Raw genomic sequence first — 14,184 nt, 5'->3', positions numbered from 1 at the left:
GGTCTCAAATTGAAGGTATACACGCACAGATTTGCCACCAAGCATCGGCATATATTTATCTATAATCCCACTCGGCTTGTACGACAACGAAATTTGCTCCCCATGTATTTCTTTTGGGAGTTACATTTGGTTTCTCTTTGCCGAGTTCGATTGGCTCTTCTACCCGACCGGTTTTCATGATTGAGGTCTCAAATTGAAGGTATGCACGCATAGATTTGCCATCAAGCATCGGCATATATTTATCCATAATCCCACTCGGCTTATATGTAAACAAAATTTGCTCCCCATGTATTTCTTATGGGAGTTAAATTTGGTTTCTCTTTGCCGAGTTCGTTTGGCTCTTCTACCCAACTGATTTTCATGATTGAGGTCTCAAATTGAAGGTATGCACGCACAGATTTGCCATCAAGCATTGGCATAAATTTATCTATAATCCCACTCGGCTTATACGTAAACAAAATTTGCTCCCCATGTATTTCTTATGGAAGTTAAATTTGTTTTTTCTTTTCCATCTTCGTTTGGCTCTTCTACCCGACCGATTTACATGATTGAAGTCTCAAATTGATGGTATGTACGCACAGATTTGCCAACAAGCATCGGCATATATTTACCTACTGTATTTACCTACCGTCACCAATAGCTTACAAAAAAGGTTTCCACTCGTTGACGGCGTTTCAAGGACAGTTGTGTAAAGTTCAAAGTAAAAAATCACAACTGCAATGGGTGATCGTGGATGTTGCTGCGATCTTGGAAGATCATTCTGCTTTCGCTGTGATTGTGACAGAGGTTTAACTTACAGATGTAGCTAAACTCGCTTTTCCAATGTGTCACTTTCGGTTTCTACTTATCTCTTTGTGCTGCAATGGCTGGACCATACCGCAAATCTTGGCCCATAGACCATCTCTTGGGTAGGCCCTACGTACGCCTAATTATTCACAACCACATTTCGACAACGATGTCGGTACTTTTCCCTAGAATACATAGCCTTCATACTTAGGAAGTAAAACTGCAAACGTCCAAAACCCCATATTTGTGCGTTTTTTGTCACATTTCTTCCAAATGTTTACTATACCGATCACCGTTTAGGGATTACATAATCTTTTAAATAAGAAACCTTTGATTGAATAAAAGTGGTTTCTTCAAACTGTCATTAATATGTTAACATTAAAATTTGCTTACAAATAATGCTATTAATGGGAAATAACTTTAATTTTCTAAAACTAAAAAAAATCCAAAACCAAAGGAGATTAATAACTTCGGTACTGATACCACGTCAAGTGAATGATTTTTTTAGCAAACCATCACATGAATTTTTAAACCTTTACGTTGTTAACGTATCAATGTTTTGTGGCCTGTGTTCAGTCAAGTTGCCTTTGTTTTTTGTATTAATTTTATATGTCTTTGTTTTTAACAGTCCATCTGTAATTCCCATCACATTACCATATGTCAATTTTCATTGTTGCATTCATTCGTCTCGAATCACCGCTCATAACATCACGCACTCATTTTTCTCGTAATAAATTATACTCTTTTATATCAAACCTATCGACTTTTTCCTCTTTATTATAAATACACCGCACATTTTTGGTCCTATCGAGCCGCGGATTATATCTACAAACATTTGTGCGACTTTTTCTCAAGTTATTTTAAAAGTCTCGGTTGAACTTATTTCATCCAACGTGAAGCCGCCAAGGACACCGCATCCCCATTTTGAACTTTACGTCTTCGTCACGCTACAGTTCACACTCCTCTCATTCCAAGTGTTCAACATCGTCATCGTTCTGCTAGTTCTGCTCCGCATTCATCACTTCGACACTTCATTTCGTCTACAACTTCATCTTCAAACGTCATGAAGGAAAAGTAAGGTTATGTTTGTTTGTACTTCGAAGACAACGCACCGCATCTCATCGTAAGTTATCAATACCTACAAGAAAATAATAAAGAAACCCTGATTTTATTCCTCAGTCGTCCTTATCCTCAAATTACTCCATCCATTTACAATATCTAGACTACTTACTGAACTCATTGAACGATCTAGGCCTAACTTCCAAAATGAGATTTTCCACATTTTCCAATAGATGCAAATTGCAATTAAATAAATTAAATACGATCAGTGAGTATATTCAATCATGTCCATCAGAAATAAAAGAAGCTCAAACCGCAAAACTTAACCTTTATTTGCACGAAGCTAAAACAATTTCTGCCAATTTTGAATCTAACCTAGATAAGCTTCTTGACGTTGATGACGATACTAACGTTTTTTCTGACAATGAAGAAGCTATTTTAAAGCTCCAGAACGACATAACAGAACTATCAATTAACATTCAAACCGAAATTTCTCTTCTTATTCAGAACTCTAATGATGAACACTTGTCAATTAACTCTGTAACATCAAACTCCTCTAGGCCTACTACAGTACTAGCATTGTAGAATTACCTAAGCTAGAACTGAAGTCCTTCAATGGTGACACTAAAACATGGATATCCTACATTAACCTTTTTGGTACTACTATCCATAACAATAGTAGCTTATCCATTATTGAAAAACACCAGTACCGTACTTGATAAGTTCACTTGAAGGCAAAGCCTTACATTAAATCAAATCCATGCCGATCTCGTCTGGCAACTATACAGTAGCCTATAATGCTTTAAGGGAAAGATATCACTCAAAGCGTAGGCTAATCTCTGTCCACCTCAGTAAAATTGTCGATTTGCCCAATATTACTGACAAATCTATCAAAAACCTTAGATCATTTTTAAATGAGTTCAATGAAAATGAACAAGCTCTTAGTGTTCTTGACTATAATGTCATGGAAGACAACTACCTACTAAGTATGTTGATCTTACGAAAAATGAACTCCAACCTCTGTCAAGTTTTTGAATCAAAACGCATAAATTCTTCTGATTTTCCTCAAGCAAGTGAAATAATTAAATTTCTTAAAGACTTTTGTAACAACAGTGAAGATGCATCTCTATGTAACAGTCAGCAAGCAGCTCCTCTCCAAATATCCAACCCTCACCAAGTTCCACGTCAAATTGATGAATCAATTCAGTTTCAACATCCTCCTATGGCTTTGATATGTACTTCAAATGATTTTAAATGTTTTTGCTGCCATAAAAACCACAAAATATACAGTTGCTCTGTCTTTAATAGTAAAACCCCTCAAGAAAGGCTTAAAGTTGTACGCGACTTAAAACGCTGCACAAATTGCCTTGGTAATCACTTTATTAAACGCTGCAAGTCTGCTAATACTTGTAAGACCTGTTTGAAACTTCATCATACACTCCTACATTTCTTGAAGCCTACTAAGCCTATGGCTGATAACAGAAATCACTCCAACCAAGAACAAAAAGAAGCAATAGCAAACTCAAAACCTTCTAAACTGACAGCTGTAACTCCTGGCCATTTTCTTATCAAATCTTCTCTGACAACTGTTCCTGACCCAACAAAGATCTCACCTCTTATTGATAATTTACCTCAAGACATCACCCAAAGCCTATGCTGCCGTTGGAGTCAAGAATATTTTAAGACCCCTCATCAGCGTGGTTTCAAGTGGAACCTCAAGAAAGAAAACCTCAATGTAGACCCTGTTTGCTGAAACACACCAGCTCCTCCTTGCTACAGACCAGCTGGATCCTCATTCAAGACCATCAATCAAAGTGTCTTCATACCATTAAGCTGCATTCTTTAAATAGTTTTTCAACCCACTCTCGTCAATTCTCATAAAAGTTTTATATTTTTTCAATTTCTCTTTTGTTGAACCTTGTTCGTTCAAAGGGGGCGGTATGTTCAGTCAAGTTGCCTTTGTTTTTTGTATTAATTTTATATGTCTTTGTTTTTAACAGTCCATCTGTAATTCCCATCACATTACCATATGTCAATTTTCATTGTTGCATTCATTCGTCTCGAATCACCGCTCATAACATCACGCACTCGTTTTTCTCGTAATAAATTATACTCTTTTATATAAAACCTATCGACTTTTTTCTCTTTATTATAAATACACCGCACAGCCTGTGTATTAGCGAATTTCCCTATAGGGAAGTAGCTATTACCGTAGGTGGCACGGTAAGACTTAGGCCCGGGACCGATTTACTTATTCATTTTGATGTCCCTAGAGGCCAAAAACACCATTCGTTCAAATTTTTATATATGTATATATATATCGAGAAATACGCGTCACTTTGGAGCCAAGTTCACGTGTGGCGCGTCAGTTTGAGGCCACTGCTGGCTTCAAAACCTGGCTCCAAACTAACGTGGTTCTAGAGAAATTGGCGTCACTTTGAGCCCACGGCAGTTTCAGGCCACTGGCTCCATATATATATATATATACGTCCGTGAACGCGATAACTTGAGTAATTTTTGTCCGATTTTGATGAAATTTGGTTTAAAGGTGTAAGGCAGGATAAACTTGAATGAGTTCGCGAACCAGCATGATCGGACCATGGGAACGGGGTTTTACGGGAGGTTTTATGGGGTAAAAAATGGTTTTTCTCATTTTTGACCCTCAAAACACAAAATTACCCAATTTCTCTCTAGACCTTTTTAAAGAGCTTAAAAAAACAAGTAATTTAGTATATCAAAGTGTTTTTGTACGATTATTGGTAACGGAGAAAATTCAAAAATTGTAAATTTTAAATTCCCATGTTATTCTTATGGAGAATATTGTAAACTGTGGTATTTTGCTTGTTTATGGATATATTTTGATCAAACTTGGCAAATTTATTTATTTTACACTAAGCTATTAATATTTTACTAAAAAATACACTTTCCGTTATTAGTTTCCTTGTAGCAGCAAACCTAGGTACTCATTAAGTCTAATGTTATTTAAATAAATTTAATTGAAAATCAATTCAGACAAATGGAAATTCGCTTGGTCGGCAGGTTTGCTGCGGCGGGGGTATTTATTTAATTATATATTTTCCAGCGGATTAACACCCATAATACAGTTTGATTACAAGGACAGTTTGAATTGGTCGTAAGTACTATAGTTCTTTTCTTAACTGTAAAAGTTGGTTTTTGGTACTGGTACTTTTCCTCAGAACCAGTGGTAGCAGTAAGAATCATTTTTACATACAAACAAATCACTATTTAAACTTAGTTATCGTTAGTGCTGCACCTTATTTGGGATCAGTTGCTGAAGGTCTAGGTCCCGGAAGGTCTAATTAGACCTTCGACACACATTTTGCGGTTTGTACTTGTTGCTGAGGGTCTAATCTGGCATTATATCGAAGGTCTAAGAGTACAGTCAATGCAAAAAACTCATCCACTGATACTGTTTTAGACCTTGCGGGATTAGACCTTGGGCACACAATGTAAATTTTGTAAATAAATGTTTATAAAATGAGAGTTGCTGAAGGTCTAAGTCCCGGAAGGTCTAAGATTTGAGTCCCGGAAGTCTAAGATTCAAGTCTCGGAAGGTCTAATATTGGAGTCCCGGAAGGTCTAAGATTCGAGTCCCGGAAGGTCTAAGATGCGGGCGGGTATTGCGTCGCCATAGATGAAGGCTATACATTTAAAAAGTAGTATTTATTATTAAATTATCCAATTAGTTGTTTAAATAGTTAACTGTTTTAATTTTTTTATATTTTTTTATATATCTAACAAATACGTCTAATTTTTTGACACTCTATGTTTTTCTTGTCAAATTTAATAAGTTCCGGGTCTAAATTTTACCATAGGAACGCTATTTACTTGTTCCCGACTTAGTAAATTCGGTAAGGAGCAGAACTTCGGGAACCTATACATGTATCAGGTTATCTATTAAAACATTTGTACGTAAAAAGATGAATTTAATAACGAGAAGATAAACGAGATAGATAGATAAACGAGAAGATAGAACAAAATTTGAAACTCTCCTCTAACAGTAAGGGGCTGTCGTCATGACGGTACCCTGACAACACGCCACCATCTAGATAGTCAAAGTGTTGGGTCGACTTGTAGGTAACCATTTAAATGCCATACCAATAGTATAGTAATTAACTATAATATATAGTACATTTTCGTTCCGTCCGCCAGTAATTTTAATACGGGAATATGTTTTATTTTGTCATAAACCCTTTATTAAACCCGTCGTTGATTATGGACGCTAACTGACAACAAGTACATGTAATACATCTTATATAAAAATACCCCCGCCGCAGCAAACCTGCTGACTAAGCGAATTTCCATTTGACTGATTGGATTTACACTGAAATGTCTACTTAAAAATATAACATTTATTCCCGATTTTAAATAGAATTAGTTTAACAAGTACTTAGGTTTGCTGCATCAGGGAGGGTAAAATTGTGTTTTTTTTTGTAAAATGTTAATAGTTAGTAAGAAATAAAATAATTTTCCAAATTTGATCAAAATACGTTCATAAACAAGCAAACTACAACAGTTTACTTATTCTCCATAAGAATAATATGGGAATTTTAAATTTACAATTTTTTGGAATTTTCTCCGTAACCGTTAAGCGCATAATGCTTCAATATACTAAATTATTTGTTTTTTTAAGCTCTACAAAATGGTTTGGAAATAAATTGCAAAATTTTAAGTTTTTTGGGTCAAAAATGGGAAATACCTATTTTTACCCCATAAAACCCCCCGTAAACACCCGTTCCCATGGTCCGATCATGCTGGATCGCGAACTCGTTCAAATAAACGTAGGTTTACACGTTTGTACCAATTTTCATCAAAATCGGATCATTTTTGCTTGAGTTATCGTGCTGACGGGCACATATATATATATATAAATATATAAATATATATATATATATATGAATTTGAACGGATGGTGTTTTTGGCCTCTAGGGACCTCAAAACGAAAAAAAAAATCGGTCCCGCGTCCAGGTCTTACCATGAGTACTACGGTAATAGCTTATTCCCTATATGGGAAATTCGCTAAAATGAAACTTGATCCACATTATATTATTTCTTAGTACTATTGGTCACTAATTACTGTACAGAAACATCATTTTTCTGCCAGCAGTTAGCCATTTACACCATCATCGATTATAGGAGCTAAATAGAGCTATAGTTAAACATACGCAAGTTATAGTCAACTTGTGACCTACAGATATACGAACTGTCAATTAAATTGTAAGTTAAATTGTAATATTAATATATAACCAGGTAAACATGTAGGCTACGTGTTACATCTAGTAACTGCAAAACCTTTTGAATTACATATTAGGTTTATGACTATATGTGTTAGTTTAATTTAAAAGAAGCCTTTGATAACAAATTACGCTTGCAATTTTTTTTTCAGATCTTATCCAGGATAACAATGAACTAAAACGTTTAGTTAGATATATACTGGGGAGCGAGCTAGTTTAGTGGTACAACATGGGCTGGCTCCGGAGTCCTAGAGCACAGGTTCAAATCCCACTAATAACCAAAGCATTTTAAGTACGTGATAATGCCGCGACCCTCTAGGACTAACCAGATAACTTAATGTGTAAAACCGTTCTGGGCTAGAACATAGTGTCCTAGTAGGCTATGTGAAGGTGAGACTGGGAAGCAAGCAGGTCGAATGGTAGAGCATGGGGCTTCACAGTTCCAGAGCACTGGTTCAAATCTCACCAATAAAAAATGGATTTTATCTACGTGGTAATGCCACGACCCTCTTGGAAGTGTTGGGTGAACTTATAGGTAGGCATTTAAGTGCCATACTGAGAGTATTGTTATTAATTATAATCTATAGTACATTTTCGTACTGTCTGCCAGTAGTTTTAATACGCTTTATTTCTTCATAAAACCTTTTGTACTGCCGTTGATTATGGGTGCTAACTGCCAACAAGTACAAGTAATGTATCATATATAAAGGGGAAAATGTGATTCATATTATATTATTTCTTTGTACTATATTGGCCACTTATTACTATACAGAAACATCTTTTTTCTGCATTAAACCATTTACACTATCATCGATTATAGATAGGCACTAACTAAAGCTTATAGTTATAGCCAACTTATGGCCTACTAAAAGCTGTCCTTAAGTTTCGGTATTTATCTAGCTAGTGTGCCAAGTGGCACTTTGCTGCCTATGAGAGAAATGTGTACGTACGAGCCGCAGGCGACTGTGGAAAGATTCTTGAATGCAGCAAAGGCACTTTGTGCTCGTGCTACACAATACACATTATATTTTTCCAACATATACTCTGATTAACATAATCTGGATAATCTGAAATACGATGTCATCTTAAATAGTGGTGAGGGTTAAAGGGGAGCCTCTGATTCCAGTTGAAGGGTGTATACATTATGTGTGAGGGAAACGGACACGGACCTCGGTTCCCGCGGAGAATGTCATTTTATGCCACATGTCACACTGTGTGCAAGTAAAAACGATCGCTACGCTCCTATCAGAAATTCCGTGAAAATGTTTTAAACTTTCTATTAGGGTTTCGAGGTCTCGCTCAAAATCACTTAATATTGATATTAAAATTATTCTCTGGCATCGAACACAACGTTTTCGGTTGTATTTGGATCCGAGGTCCCGCCCCAGGACCTTGAAAGCAGCGGGGACCTCGGACCCACGGTGAAAATCACATCGATCGCCTCGGAAACGGCCTTATACGCACGCACAAACTCACAAACTTTTAGAATTATAATATTAGTAAGATGAAACTATTGACTGGCTAAGTTAAGCTGAAATAAACAAATCAGAATCCTGAACACCAAGGTGTTTTTTTTTTACCAATTTAAACTGATGTAATTATTTTTTCTGAGCTATAGCAACTGTTATGGCCCAGCAACTATGCCAGTAACAAAAACTATCCAATAGTCAATGATATAATAATATAAATGGAGATTATTTTTTTTTATATCTCCATCGTACTTGTAATAACAAGCTACTAAAAATATAGACGTGAGAGTTGATAAAACTATCACTAAGAATATTACAACTCTAAAAGTTGTTGCGTTATTGCCTGTCTGTATAGTGCACTAGCTGTACCCGCGGGCATTGCCCCGTTTAACTTCATAAGTGAGCTCGTTCGCATGGATCAATCACGTCCTGGTTGAAGTTCGTTCGCTACGCTCATTCACCTTTACGTTGGAGCTCGTTCGCTGCGCTCACTTGCCTTCAGGTTAGCTCGTTCGCTACGCCAACTCGCCTCCAGGTTGAAGTTCGTTCGCTACGCTCACTCACCTTTTGATTGCGAATTAGCTGTTGTCATAAATTAAAAAAATAATAATGCTGCACCCTGTTGGTAATCATTGTAACTTTAATTCTATTGAACATCATAGAACAGGACCAACTTGTTAAATTGAAACAGCTGTTAAGATTCATTAATTCCTTTTAAGTATGAAAAATCATAAGATTAACATGGGAAATTCCAAAGCCACTGGGGCGGAGCCCGAAAGCCCGATCAGAGTAAAAGCTACTTAGTTTTCCTATTTAATGCCCAAAGAATCGGCCTCCTAGGTAAATGGGAAGTGGGAGAATTAGTGATGAGTGAGTGAGTGAGTGAGTCAGTCAGTGAGGGCTTTGCCTTTTATATATATAGATAGCCTTCATATCTGGCGACGCAATGCCCGCCCACATCTTAGACCTTCCGGGACTCCAATCTTAGACCTTCCGGGACTCGAATCTTAGACCTTCCGGGACTTAGACCTTCAGAAACTCTCATTTTATAAATATTTATTTACAAAATTTACATTATGTACAAGGTCTAATCCCGCAAGGTCTAAAACAGTATCAGTGGATGACTTTTTTGAATTGACTGTACTCTTAGACCTTCCGGGACTTCTTAGACCTTCGACATACTCCCAGATTAGACCCTCAGCAACAAGTACAAACTGCAAAATGTGTGTCGAAGGTCTAATTAGACCTTCCGGGACTTAGACCTTCAGCAACACTCCCCTTATTTGTTATTAAATTTCCTTTTCTATTAAATAATTTAAAAGGTTCTTCCAAAGGAAGAGATTCCAGATAACATACTAATAATAACTCTGATGACTACGGTATGGGAAATATTTTATTCATTGAATGATCAACCATATTTGGTAACTAACGCAATTAATATCATTATTGTTTTTACACTTATTACTCTTTAAACAATGCTAAATGATCAGAATATGTATAATTTCACTCAATTTATCGCAGTTAGATGAATAAGCGTAAGCCTTGAAAGTAACCCTCAATTTCGACGGGTTTCACCTAGTTAATTTTTAAAAAGAACACATTTTATAATCCTCATTGTAGCAGCAAATCTACTTGTACTGTTGTACAGTACTTGTTGGACCTAATGTTATTTAAATATATTGAAAATCCAATCACACAAATGGTAATTTGCTTAGTCTGCAGGTTTGCTGCGGCAGGGGTATTGTCTATACATTACACTACACTTGAATCAACACGTTAGTTACCAACATTAGGGACGTGGTTTATTCTGTAGTTAACTTAATCGCCAACAGCATTTTTAGCCAAGTGTGACTCTGTGGTTCAGATTCACCAAGCTGCACTATGTACAGTAGACACCCTCTAGTTCGGCTTCGGTTAGATCAGCCACCGGATGGTCCAGCCCAGTCTCAGGGGGGAAGTCACATTGTCTCGGGCTAATAACCTTCGACAGGATTAAACTTGAATGTTTAGTTTCCGGCCATAGAAGTAAGCAATTCATGCCAGCTTAGTTGACGGGTGCTTCTATGGGTGAACTGTTGCATATTACCTATGGTAAACTATGTTACATAACCTCAAAAATACCAAGAACAGTTTATTAATTGTTTTTCTTCAGTCTAAAATGTTAAAATGCACTGTATAATTAACTATTTCTGACCATTTTTTATATGCAGTAAGTTCCCTCATTCTCGTTTTTGAAACTGTGATGGCCCCAAAAATTCCCAGACCCATTACATATCAGTTGGGGAGGTTTTTGTTACACCCTCAGGAAACCCTGTCTTTACCGTCACGGAAGCTTTGCTTTATTTCAAATATAAAAAGAGGGTATGTAATATTGGACTGTTAACCTCCCAGCTTTTTGCGTCAACCAGTTGCCTCACCATGGAATATTCCGTCAGCGTGGCTCAGCGCTGGATCAGGCCAACGTTCTCGGAAAGTGTAACGCGCATGGCTGGAATTTGCTGATACGGCTCAGCAAGTCGCTCGATGAAATCAGTTATTGCGCAGCTATAGTTTGCCTAATGCCCTGATGAGTCGTTAGGCAGCAGCACCGCCCAGGGCTTGCGCTGACGTCACGCGGCATAGCCGCAACGTGATTGGCTGGTTCCCTCCACGCCCAACTCTGGGCTATGGGCAGAGCGCACTCGGTTAGTTAGTCTAAATTCTAAATTCGGCTCGGTCGGTCATCTAAATTGTCGCCTTTCCCTCACTCTTCTAAAATGTATTTTAACATGAAAATCTGTAACTTAACTTTGTAAATCTAAGCGACTCATATCCAAATTGTATTTCTTTTTAATCGTCAGCTAGTATTGGTAACTATTAACAAGTATCGTGTTTGTAAACTAAACGTAGACTAATCTCTCATCTTTCCTACAGCAAGTCGATAGCTAAATACTTTACTACTGTTTTTATCATAAGTAAATAAATTATTTATTCGTAGTGCATTTTCGTTGTTTCATTCGGCTACCTGTCACAAAACATCTCGGTTTATTTGACAAAAATAAATGGGGCAAAAAAAATAGCCATCGTTAACTTCCAGACCAAGCTATCCGCTTGCACTGACAACTGTCTGCTGTGTGCTTGCTATTTGACAACAGTTTATGATTGGGTGATTAGTAACCATGGCAACTTGTTGAATGTGTGGATGAAGGGAAACCAAAGAAAGAATTGAAGAACAAAGAGAAAGAATAAGCGGTGTTTTACGTCATCCATTGTTATCTTTATCTTATTTTACTACTATTGTTATTATCTTTAAGTACAGTCCAACCTCAGTATTAACGTTGTAATTCCCTGTCGCGACTCGCTCAGTCTGTTTCAGTTCTGCTCCCGTCGTTTTACGTGTTTTAATTCGTTTCGCTCCCACTGCGACTGCAATGAGTCGTCGTCGTCTGCAGTTTAAAACTTTGAACTTTGAACTTCTGCTCTGTTGTGAAGACTAAGGTTAGATGTGCGTAAAAGGTCTGGTGAGTTTATAAATTAACTAACTGGCTTAAATATTTTTATTTGGTTTTCAAAAATATTTAATTGGAAAGCTTACCAAGGCTAAAGTTTTTCTTAAATAGTTAAATAATTGTTGTGTAATCAAAGGGTGAAATAATTGAAGTTGTTGGCTTAAGTAGGATAGGCCTAACGTTGTTCCTGTGATTACTGTCTGAGCTTAAGTTAACAGTTGACTAGGCTAACTTTTTTGATGGTTTAATCTAATAGCATATTCCTATAAAGTTTAGGCCGTGCCTTGGTGAAGTTTAACTTATTGGGGGAAGGCGGAATAATTAGATTTAATTGGAAAAATTAATTGGAGATAAACTAAGTTAAGTTTTGGTAACTTGTATAAAGTTAGGCTATGAATATTTCAATTAAGTGTTCAGAGAAGCTGAGGCAATAATTTTGACTTAAGGAATTGTTTTTCTATTATAATGACCGACTGTGAACTTAAATTATTTTGATTAATGCCTGCAGCAAAAATTATAACAAATGAATTTTGAAATATAGCCTAAGGTAAGAGTAAAGGAAAGTGAGGAACATTTTAACTAATTATCATGGAATATGTGATTTTGAAGCTTACTTAAAGAACTTTTGAAGTGTATTGTTACTTGTAAAACTAAATTTATTTTAGCTGCGTTCCAATGATGGCCGTCATGTAGGCCTATGCCTACTGTGGCAGGACATATTCAGAGCTCTATGTGGTTAGCTTGTTCATTTTAATCTGTTTAAGGTAACATTTGTTATTCGGGACAGCTCATTGGGTCGTTCAGTAAATGCCAGTGACTGTTAAATGTCCTTTGGAAGTGGTCAATAAATAGAAATATTATGAAACAGAATATAATTACTGTTGTCTTTAAATGATTAGCAGTGTAGTCCATGGAAATTATTAATTACAAAATTATTATTTTAAATGATGTCAGCATTATGGTACTGGCCTACTGACGGGCTTGGAGGTTGGGAAATGCCTTGTCTCTTTTGACATAATTTTGTTCTCTAAAGACTTGCCTTCTCACCTCAAAGCCATCCGGGATGTTGCTTGCCTCTGTATTGATGCCTTGCCATTTCACTCGGGTATGGAAAATTAAGTAGGCCTAAGTAGGAAAAAAATTGTTTTTTCTGTGATGACTGTGCACGTTTATAAATAGATGACTTTTAAAGTCAGGATATCTAGAAGATGGTTTATTGTGATATTTTAGGTACGGTAGCTGAATAAATTCCAAATTTTACCAGACTAAACAATTTTTGTGGAACGCAGCGAGAAATAAATTGAGTTTGTATGATTCGTAACGTGATTTGGTCACTTAAAGTTGTGTATATTATGAAAAGTGAACAACCAGTGAGTAACAAGGGGAAAAAAAGTAAAAATAAAAAAAAGGGGAAAAAAATAGAAGCAACCCTTTGGGGATTTGCTAGCAACTTGGGTTAGCGTGTAAAGGCCGCGGCGTGGGCCAACAGACCTAGCCGCGATTTGTTAAGATATTACGTGATTTAGCAGGTGCTCTGTTGGAACTGTTAGGGGTTCGCAGACCCTCTGATGAGACGTCGGTGTGTACACAAAGTAGGTGTGCAATGTGTAAAGACTAAAAAGAGGAGTTTAAATGTTTTTTTGTGTAGGTATCCAGGAGAGGGATTAATTTTTGCGTTTTTTTAAGCATTGCAGGAGGTTTTGATCATTTGTTAAACGCTTGGTCCAAGTCTGAGTGAGTATACTGAGTAATTAGAGATGTTTGCGTTTAGTTGCCATTCTTTTTTTTTTCATACTGAAATAATGTATTGATCTTTATTTATTTACATTGGAATAATTATAAATTGGTTATCGGATTTATAAATAAAGGCCGAAATTTGAAGAACTGTTGTTTAGCTGCTATCATCAGCTAGCACTATTGAATGATTGAAGTCAGTTCAAAACTCTTATGTGATGTTACAGAGGTAAACTATTAATTTGATAGTTTTGACTCATAAGTTTAAAATATAAATTTGTAATTCATTCCGTATTTGTAAAAAAAAAAAAAAATTGTTTTTGAGATGAATTGCCTTTATCCACAGAAGAAACATTAGTTTCCGATATGTTGAGTTTCTAATGAGCCGAGGGG

The 14,184-nt window shown here is 36.5% G+C and overlaps 1 protein-coding gene across 5 annotated transcripts in view; it reads right to left on the bottom strand.

The window, feature by feature from the left end:
* LOC128982911 (ankyrin repeat domain-containing protein 13D) overlaps positions 1-14,184 on the bottom strand; it is a 222,057-nt gene that overhangs the window by 168,964 nt on the left and 38,909 nt on the right. The gene's annotated exons all lie outside the window — the stretch shown is intronic.

Source organism: Macrosteles quadrilineatus, unplaced genomic scaffold, assembly GCF_028750875.1.
Source record: "Macrosteles quadrilineatus isolate MER2022 unplaced genomic scaffold, UCM_ALF_1.0 Scaffold_1__1_contigs__length_201487025, whole genome shotgun sequence".
NCBI classification, from domain to species: Eukaryota; Metazoa; Arthropoda; class Insecta; order Hemiptera; family Cicadellidae; genus Macrosteles; species Macrosteles quadrilineatus.
Note: the sequence above shows the minus strand (reverse complement) of the source record. Positions and strands in the feature narration are given on the sequence as shown.